General features: G+C 39.0%; 1 protein-coding gene across 9 annotated transcripts in view; it reads left to right on the forward strand.

Moving 5' to 3' along the window:
• The window catches only part of GTDC1 (glycosyltransferase like domain containing 1), a 117,938-nt gene that overhangs the window by 71,348 nt on the left and 36,149 nt on the right, over positions 1 to 10,441 (forward strand). The window lies entirely within an intron of this gene.

The following is a 10,441-nucleotide window of genomic DNA, read 5'->3' on the forward strand; positions in this document are numbered from 1 at the left end:
TTCAGTGGAAATGAAATGCTGAAATATCTGCCCTAAGTTACTGAATCATCAATGAGAAGCTTTCATTCAAAGCATGAATATTAGAATTTATTACCATACTTCAGCTTTGCAGGAAGTACAATATGTTATTATTTTTTCCTTTATGCAACACCGCTGGTTGCTAAAAGCAGCAATAGAACCATTAATTATTAGTAGTAGTCCTGGATAATGTCATAATAAGCAACGTAATAAAGCACGTTAATTCTTGCCAGCTATCATGAGGAACTTTTAGATATTTGAAAGGCCCATTAGGTTTGTTTACATTCTGAGTGGAAGCTGGTATGCTTTGGCAGGGGCTGAACCACACTTTAGTACTTCACTCCAATGGTGTTGAATTTCCTGACTGTCGTGCACAGTCTGTATATATTGCCACCACTTCAGAGCAGCCTGGCTCTCCAGGACAGAGGGTACAACCCAGAACAGGGCATTCCCCAAAGCTAGGGTGTCTTTGCTGCCATAAAAATGAAAATAACTAAAATTATATGTAGCAGAAGCAATTTTCCGCAATGGAAAAGGTGATCCAGGAATCAAACCCATGCCTTCAGGTGTATTAACCTAACAGAGCAACAAAAATGTGCTGGGCTTTAAATTGCACTAACAATCTGGAAAGGATTTTCCAACTGGGGTTATGTTAAGTGTTAATAGTGAAACCTAGGTGCTTTTTCCTTTGATCTCTCTTTGAGCTCATATAGAATAATAGGATCAAAATAAAATGCCATTTATATGAACACCTTGTTCTTTTGATCTCAGCACCAAAAATTCTGTCTGCAGCTACAGCCTAGAAAACAGTGCATCTGCTCCTTTTAGCTGGACCTTCTAGTTATCATAACTTTTAGTAAGTGGTGTCACAGCCAATTTTCTGTGAAGTTCATGAACTTAGTCATCATTTTTGCCCTAAGAATCTTTAACTACCCTTACAGAAGAATTTAAGATAAGGTATACAGGACCTGTAAACTATTGGCTTCTGATTGGTTGTGCATATGCATGTTGAGTGTATGATTTAAACATCTGTATACTGCAATGTTTCAAGGTATAGAGTTGTTCTTGGAGTACTTGGGCAAAACTGTTGAATTAGTGTAGGCTGAATGAGAGAGAACGTTTGAGGGAGAAGAACAGTTGGGGTGGTTTTCATAGGTGCTAGTTTCAGGATCCCTTCTTTTTCCTTCAGGGAGGTGATGGGCCCTGTGATGTCTATGTGGTAGCCAAGCCTTTCTCTTCATTGCCCACGTCTGCAGGAAAGAGCACAGAAGGGTTACACCTGGTAGTTATGGATCCCATTAGTTTTATGTCAAAGTCAGACGGTCCATGGATGGTCCATGCTCATTTACATGAACACCTTTCAGCTCTTTATTCCCCAGGGCTGATGGTCAGGAACGTTCTTTGGAAGCCACTGTTGTGAGCACTTCAAGTAAAGCCACTTCTTCATGCTCTTTCAAATCTCTTAGCCAGATTCATTCTTCTCTTTGACTCCCCTGAAGCAGCTGAGCTGTTTATTCTCATGACTGATGGTGTCTCATTGTGATCCCTGCTTTAGCTGTTGTAACCTCCCAGAGCAGAGAAGCTGGGCACGAAGCACTGTGCCAAACGAAAGCAAATAAACCCATGTCCTGCAGTTCACCAGTGTCATAATTGCCGCTGCCCAGGAAGAGGGATTAACAAGTGAAGAAACACTAGCTAGGAGAGATCCAGTGGCCAAGCTGAGTCTCGGGTGTCAAATGTCTCTCTCAGGCTTTGCATCCCTCTGTAATTTATATTTAGCTGCTAGGCTGGCGTGATAGGAGCAGACAGCTTGTGAGGAACACTGCTGGGAAAGTGTTCAGGCTCTTGCTGAAATGGCTGCACTTGAGCTTGTGGCACACGAGCTGTCCTCCAGCAAGTTTTTCTTTTTGCAGACTTAGTTGGCTCTCTGCACTCTGTCACGAGGCAGGAGTGTTCCAGAGAGCCATAAGCGTGGCTATAACCTATAACCCTCTTCTTATAAAGTGGTGCAGTGTAATTCATTGTGTGCAATAAAGATACTGAGCTGGTTTGAGCACCAGAAGCAGCAAGGATGTGTTTGTGCAGCACTGCCCTGGGATTGAGGCATCCTGCTGGGATCAGGTCTCCCTGCTAATGCAGCCACTCTGCCTCCAGTCCTTCCCTGAGCAGTACAGAACTAATGTAGGAAAGTTTGCTGCTGCAGTTGTCCTAAAAGGCACTATCTGCCCCAGCTCTTAATTTGAGCAGTTTATATGTCCCTGTTCATCTTCCTCCAGTTCTCATTTCCTTTCCCAGAATTCCTATATCTACTTTTTTTTGCATCAATTAAAGGAAGGTTGTGTGACACTTTGGCCAAGGAGTTAAAAAGCTACAAAGATTGGTAGTTTCCCTCCCTACAATAGGAATGTGATTGCCCTAGTTCTGTGGTTAGCATGAAACAAGTCAGCTCTGTCATGAAGTCAGTGGGGTACAAGTTAATACAAGGTAGTAAAGGAATAAAACAGCAAAGTCCACAGTCTTTTATGACAAGACCAGTATGAGCCTGCTGCAATATAAGGCCCTGCTGTGAATGGTATTTTCTGATGCTTGGATAAGTGCAATTTGCATATATACAAAGTGTATGAATAAAGTTATAAAAGTATACTTGGTATTTTACTTTTTTTCCCCTTGAAAGTAATTTTCTATTGTTCAAACTTTCAGCTTTCACTGGTTTTGTTTCCAAAAACCCCAAAAGGAAAAGAAAATAACAAAAGTCCATAAAGGCAAAAGGGATATGTTCTCATTTCAGTTCACAGAATTTCCTGCCTTTAAACAATACAAATATATGCCCTTAGGTTTCCAACATGCTGGAAGGATACTGAATCCTTGAAACAGATCAAATTAAAAGCAAGTCCACTATAGAAACATCAAGTTGTAGCAGTACGTCCAATAGATCTCAACAAGAATTTGTGGAGGGGGTTTTAACCATGTTGCCTAGACTTACAAAATCCTAAACTGCTGTATCCATGAGTGAATAAACAATGAGAAACAGTAAGTTCTAGACTGAACTGTGCACAAGTAAAATCTGATGCTTAGTTAATTGTTACCTGTTCATTCAAAGCATTTATTTAATATAACTTTTCAGTGTATCTACGAACAGAGTGGGCATGGGCAGTTTTTAATGTCACAGGTAGCTCAGTGATGGGCCACCAGTGTTATACAGAATTTCCAGGGACTGTAGCTCCCCAGGGATTCTTCTGGCACTCAGATGCTGAAAGCCAGATGATCAGATTTAATGACACTGCTGCTAACAGTATTAATGTTTTTAGAGCTTTTTTGACAAGAACCTCATCCTTTCAGAGCAAAACTGAAGACTTCTGGTGTTTGAACAACGAATGAGATTGGGACCTTCTGTGAAAGCTGGGATTAGAACTTGGAATTTCCTCTAGTCCACACTGCCTGGTTGAGATACAAATGCTACATATTTAAACTTCAGCTGTAGTGCAAAAGCAAAATGCAAATTAATATCGTAACACATTTTCAAATGGAGGTCAAAGTCTCTGCATTAGCAGGTCCTGAGGGGCAGAGCCAGTTTACTGGAATGCCCTGTGGCTGGCTTAGCTCCACGACAGGAAAAAAAAGCATTTTTCTTACCATTGAATATTGTATTATCGACAAAGTGTGGTTTAAATTTTGGTGTGCATACAGTTATTATTTTTAATTAGTTACCCTGGCTTTTTTCAGTTAAACCTTCATGTGAAAGTAGGCTTCATTGCTTATTTATTTCTTGGGGTACCTGAGAAAACCTTAAATAGTTCAGGTGAAGTATGTGTTTTCCTGAGAAACACGCAGAAACTTGCATTTGTGCAGGCGAGTGAATTATCAAAACCAGATGTAAGCAAGTGGAACATTTTACATAAATTTATTAAAATCATTATTTACCTGTAAGTTATAAGAAGGGCTTAGTTGCACTAGTTTGCTGCCAATATGTACTGCCAATAATCTGCCAAAAAGCAGCTTGCTGACAAAATCCCTGAAATGGTTTGCTTATGATTGCACAGAACGTTACAACCCCGAGTCAAATGAAAACCTACTATAAACGAACTCTTTGATGGTGGATTCACTGGAATATGGTATTGATATATGGTGTACAGTTTATATGGATTATGTATACTGTGCAAGAAATATGGATATCTATTAAGGGTAACATGATCTGTAATTGGTTGGGACAGTTATTGTTTTCAGTGTTTGCTAGGAATAAGATCACAGGGTGACTGCTGAGTTCTGAAATACAGATTATTCCTGTGCTGCCCAAAGCACCAGCAGGCCATTTCTCCAATTAATACAGAAAGGCTATTGAAAATGTAAAATATCTGACATCTATACAGAGTAATTTTAAAGGCAACTTTACTTCTAGGAACAATTTATACATTACATAAACTTGTATTTTTCATCCAAGTATCATTTCGAGAATAGCAAGCCTAAATATTGGAGGCCATGGGGAAACATAATATTACGATAATGTTCTTTGGTGCGGTTTGGAAGGTTTTAGGAAACATTTGGAAGTATTTTTCTCATAAAGTCACTTAACTATTGAAGTGTTACGCTAGCACTCCCTTCTGCATTGTGTATGTTGCAAAGCAGCCTAGTTAAAGGGGACATTCATCCCCTATATCCTGATTAGAAGTACTTCCAAAAACCAGGAAATTATATGTTATAGGATCCTGGGTTTAGTTTAATTAAAAGGAAAAAAAATATTTCAGGTGTGGTACTAGTTTTCAAACACCCATTTCCAGTTGTGTTTAGCAAGAGGAGGTACTGTATTGGGTAGAACTCTTTGTGAAATTTGCATTCTCCAAATAAGCACTTGAGAGCTCAGCTATTTTTTTTTATGTTTAAGGAAGCACTAATGAACATGACCAATCCTTTAGAATCCTAAAGAGCCTTAAAAACCTCACAATTCTCAGAAGCCTAACTTTTTTTCCCCATAGTGCAGTTCATTCTTTTGAACTTCTGCTAAAGCAGAACTTAAGTCAACAATTTCTAAATTTCTGGCAATTGTTATCAGGAGGACTCTTAGAGCTCCAAAAGTTACTTTGTGTCATTGGTGCAGCAGATCTACATGGTCATAATGTTTAATTATAGAGAAAATTACTTTTTTCTGAACTATTAATTAATCCATGTATTCATATCTGGCACAAAAAACACATAAGTTATTTTCACCTGCACTATAAAATATGTATTTTAGTTCATTATCATCTTTCTGAGGAGCTCTTAAATTATCATCATTCCATTTCTGGAGAATGATGAGCACAGAAATTATAACTGCAAAGATTCTTGTAGTCAGTGTTAAAGGACTTCAGAGAATTGAAGATGTGAACTCAGAAATAATATATTTAGGGTCAAACTCAGTCTTATTTGATGTCAAAGAGAACTTTGCCTTTCACTTTGCCTGTTTCACTGCATGCTAGTTTTTTGGATGGATTTTGGGGAATAATTTTTCATACACTGACACTGGCTGCCCTGAGAAGCTGTGGCTGCCCCATTTCTGGAAGTGTCCAAGGCCAGGCTGGAGCAGCCTGCTGTAGTGGAAGGTGCCTCTGCCCATGACAGGGTGTTGGAACTTGTCTTTGAGGTCCCTTCCAAGCCATTCTGTGATCCTGTGAATGAGAGTTGAAGAACACTTTTGTTAAAATCCTGATCCTCTGCGGCGTGGGCTTTAGAGTACACCTGGCACAGGGACCTTAATGTTAGAAATTCAAGTGTAACACTGAGGGGAAGGTTGAGAGGTCAGTTTGAGCATCCTCTTTAGATTGACCTACAGATATGACATCTTAGAGCATTAAAAAATAGGACTGTTGTTGAATTGGAGTTAAATAGATAGGAAAGAAAAGTATAAATGTTGATTAGAAGTGGGAATTTTTGACAGTGTCAGATCTGGATGTTGGATATTGAGGTATTTCACTCAGAAATTATTTGGAAAAACCGGTGGAAGTTACAATTTGAGGAAAGAGACTTATCCTATTGGCCTTCTTCTCTCTTTAATTTTGGGATCTCTCTTGCTTTTCTCATCTTCCTTCCCCACTCAGATGGACCAAGTTGAGTCCAAGCCAACTGCCTGTGTTTGGTCTGGATCCAGCCTCTCTTCTCCAGGACCACCTTTGGATCCTGCCTGCTAATCAGGCATCCACTGGAGTTTCAGTGTTGTTGCATTCAGCTAATTTGTTGCTAAAACAGCATTATTTTGGCTATTTTATCAGACCTAAGTCAGACCTTGTGATATCCCTACCTGGTTTATCTGTTGTCTAGGTTACACACCAATGCATCACTCTGGCCAGGAAAGATGTCCTGGTCACCTTCAGCTCTCTCCCATACTGTTGTTATTTAATATTTGCACGTGCTAATTGCATTCTTGGCCTTTGGTGGGAGTTAAAATTTGACTGGAGGAGGTTCTTGAGCAGCCTGTCCAGTTACATGGGCCTTCCAACATCAGCAGTTCCCCGAGTTTCTCCTCTGCCATGGAAAAGAGAAGACAATGATCACACCTCAAACAGAATTTCATATTTCTACATCCTGCAGTTTTCAAGCAGGGAAATCAGTGTCAACCATGCTTATTGTACCCAGGAAAAGGCACATTCTGCTGTGGGAAGACAAGCTGAGCCACAGCCCTTGGATTTTTTTTTTGCGATGCCCTTCCCAGTGCTTAATCTTGGCTCTGTTCAGTTTTCTTTCTGTTCTCTCTCTTTGCTCCTAATCCTTGTCCATGCTTATAAGCCCCTAATATTTATATGGCATTATCTGTGTTAGAGATTACTGCTGACAAGTAATCTCTTCCCTCTTCTGAATGAAGAATTACAGCCATTGCTGAAGATCAGAAAGTGAAATTAGATCCCCGAAAGTATGTGACAACTTCAATAAACCCTAATATCAAATTCCCTGAATATTGGGGATCTTCTTTCAAGCTTTTAGGTTGGAGCTCTAGTACGGCTTCAGGACACCTGACCACACTCAGCAATTTTTTTTTTTTTTTTTTTTTTTGCTGTAGGGCAAAATGTGGCAGTAGTTGCAGAGAAAAAAAAAATAAAAATGAACTGTGTCTATTCTCCCAGTTTTGTCCTTTTTTACAGTCTTTTGAGAAGTAGCTAAATAGAAACAGCATCAGTTTCACTGTTATCAACTGATTTGTGATATTAAAGATAAAAATGTAAATGTATGATTTTATATGTAAATAAGTATGTACTAGTGGAGTTGCTGTCTATTCCAGTTTGGCACCCAAAAATATGATTTTTTTTTTTTTGTTTTACTTTATTTCTTACAGTAGAAGCAACAATTTCAAAATTCTTGAGTTTTGGAAAAACAACTTTGATATTTCTACAGTGCTTGGTCAGTAATAGGTGTGCATGGCTTGGAGCAACCTGGTCTAGTGGAAGGTGTCCCTGCCCATGGCAGGAGGGTTGGAATGTGATAATCCTTAAAGTCCCTTCCCGCTCAGAGCATTCCATAATTCTATTATTTTTAAACTTTTTAATGGCAGTATTAAAAAAAAAAAAAAGTCAATTGCACTTTCGGAACTCTAACTTTGCACCCAAATGTAACTACATTTACAGAAGGGCCAATTTTTATTACTTTTTAAAAAAATATTTATTTATTCCATCCATCCTTGCAATCTCCTGAGATGGTTGTGTCATTTGGTCTAACCCAAACCAGCAGTCCAGTTCATCTTTCTAATGTGGTTTCTATTCATCGTACAGTGACATCATGGCCCTTCCATCCTTTTTTGTTGTTGTTGTTGTTTTTAATAAAATGGTGCACAAAGTGACTCTTGGTGCCATGGAAAAGAAACCAATCTCCATAAATAACTTTTCATTAGGGCAAATAAAGTGTAGTGAATAAACACATACGGTGGAACATGGCAACATATTACTAAAAAGAAATGTGTGTGGGAAAAACACATTTCTGCTTCAGGGAAAAGTACATGGATTTCTTCAGAGCGGGGTTTTGTGGCATAAATGAAAAGAAAATATATAATATATAGGTTGTGAGTTAAAAAATCTGTTACTCACAGTAGCAAATATTTAGATTGAAACTCTGAATTTCAGGATATTGAATTTTTATTGCATATGAACTTAGTTTAATATTTAACCCATCTTTTTAACTAAACATCTAGACCCAGTATGCAAAAAGGGAAAGTTTTCAAGGCTTACTCTTTGTAGAGCCTTCATAAAGTTTTAAGCCTCAAAAATCTGAATAAATAAAAGAAATTTGAAAACAAGTTGCCATACTAAAATGAGATATCTAAGTCCTCACTGTTTGTTCTGAACTTTCAGTGTTTACATATATATGAGTTACGCATAAAAATAAAACATTTTCCATGTTTTTTTAAATATAAGGGACAGTACCTTTTGGAATCTGTTGAAAATGTTAATATTTGTAAGCTTTGATGATAATTCTTTTTCTGAACAGTTTCACATGTGCAAGAGTTCATTACAACAAGTTAGTAATAATAAAATGCTTCTCCCATATTTAAAATAGAATGTTGTGGCATTTTTCTTGCATGAGTGTTGTGTTTTGTAACTAAGATTGAGAAAAATTGTGTGTCCTTCTCTGGGACACACAAATTCCACTTCTCTGCTGTGGTAGCTCTCTAGGTGGTTTTATAGAATCATGGAGTAGTTTGGGTTAGAAAGAACTTTAAAGATAATTTCATTCCCCCCCTGCCGTGGGCAGGGACACCTTCCACTATCCCAGGTTGCTCCAAGCCCTGTCCCACCTGGCCTTGGACACTTCCAGTGATCCAGGGGCAGCCACAGCTTCTCTGGGCACCCTGTGTAGTGTTTCACCAACTTTATGATAAAAAAAAAAATAAAAATTAAAGCATTCTTTCTTATAGCTAGTCTTTCAAGCCTGTGTCTGCCCCTGTTCCAGCCTTGTTTCTCCATAACCATCATGGTCATGTAGAAGTCCTGCAAGCTCTTGGTGTTTTAAATTACTGAGATCTGGGCAAGTACTGGGTGGAGAGATACCTCTGGAAGGTGGCAGAAAAGAAGGATTAATGTGAGTCTGGAGGAGCAAAAATGTGCTGAAGAAAATGTAAACACAAAAAATGCACTAACTAGACATTGTCTTTTCCCAGCATGCTTTCTGGGAAATGCACAAGAACAGGTTTAGATGACTTTGTGTTGTTATTAGTTTATTTTCAGGTCATTTATTTAAGTGTCATAAAGAACATTAGCTGGTGGTTAGGGACTCCAATATCCATTATATCATTCCAATCATGTGGACAAGTTTATACTACACGTGATTTACAATGGTCTTTCCGCCGTAGAAATTGTTCTCCTCAGGTACAAGGTTTTATTCGTGGTTGTATTTAGCAAAATCCAAGTGGCTGAGTACAGAGACGTCTCCCAATCAGAGTCCAAAAATTAATGCCTTTCCACGAACACCATGGATTGCAGCAAGAGCTGTTTATGGCTCTCTGCCTACATCTTTTATCATGTCTCCACTGTTGTTAGTAAAATATACAGAACTACTTTATGCCAAAACAATGGAAGTTAATGCAGATAACTTGTTCCAAAGTTAACCATCAAATAAATCTCTCTCTCTCTCTTTTTTTCTCAAACTGTTAAGTGAAATGGTGTTCTAAAACTTTTAAAAATTGTCAAGATGATGAATACTGTGTGTGTAATACAAGTAAATACCATGGAATTGATTGCACACACATGTCTTAAATAAAAGATATTAAAGAGTATATTCCAGAGAGAAATCGGTGGAGTTTTATCTAATATTATTAGGAATTCTGCAATGACAGATCAGATTTATAAGGGTTGAAAACTAAGGAGGAAACCTGTTCAGAAACAGAAATGGTGCAGTGAGTGGATGGTTGGCCAGGAGATTAAAGACAGGCAGGGGGATAGAGCCTGCCTAGGTAGCCTGACCTCTCACACCCCGAGCAATTTGTCTTAACAGCAGTAATTTTTCAAAATATCTTAGTTAAATTTGGGTTGGTAAATCAGTCCTTTCAATGCAGTCACAACTTGGTAGTTTAAGAAAAATCTCTAACCTGTTTCTGCTTCAGCTTTTCCCGTGTGTAAATATTTAAAAGTACATCCTGACAGGGCTGTGTTTGTGCTTCAGAGGAGCCACCAGCAGCCAGTGTTAGGTCTGTGACCAAAGGCTGAGGGAACTGGGATTGTGCAGCCTGAAGAAGAGAAGGCTCCAGGGAGACCTCAGAGTCCCTTCCAGTGCCTAAAGGGCTGCAGGAGAGCTGAACAGGGACTTTGAACAAGGGCTGGAGGGACAGGACAAGGGGGTATGGTTTAACTGGCAGAGGTCAGTCAGATGGGGTATTGGAAGGAATTGTTCCCTGTGAGGGTGGGGAGGCCCTGGCACAGGGTGCCCAGAGAAGCTGTGGCTCCCCCATCCCTGGAATTGTCCAAGGCCAGGT

This window comes from Anomalospiza imberbis, chromosome 7, assembly GCF_031753505.1.
Source record: "Anomalospiza imberbis isolate Cuckoo-Finch-1a 21T00152 chromosome 7, ASM3175350v1, whole genome shotgun sequence".
NCBI lineage: Eukaryota > Metazoa > Chordata > Aves > Passeriformes > Viduidae > Anomalospiza > Anomalospiza imberbis.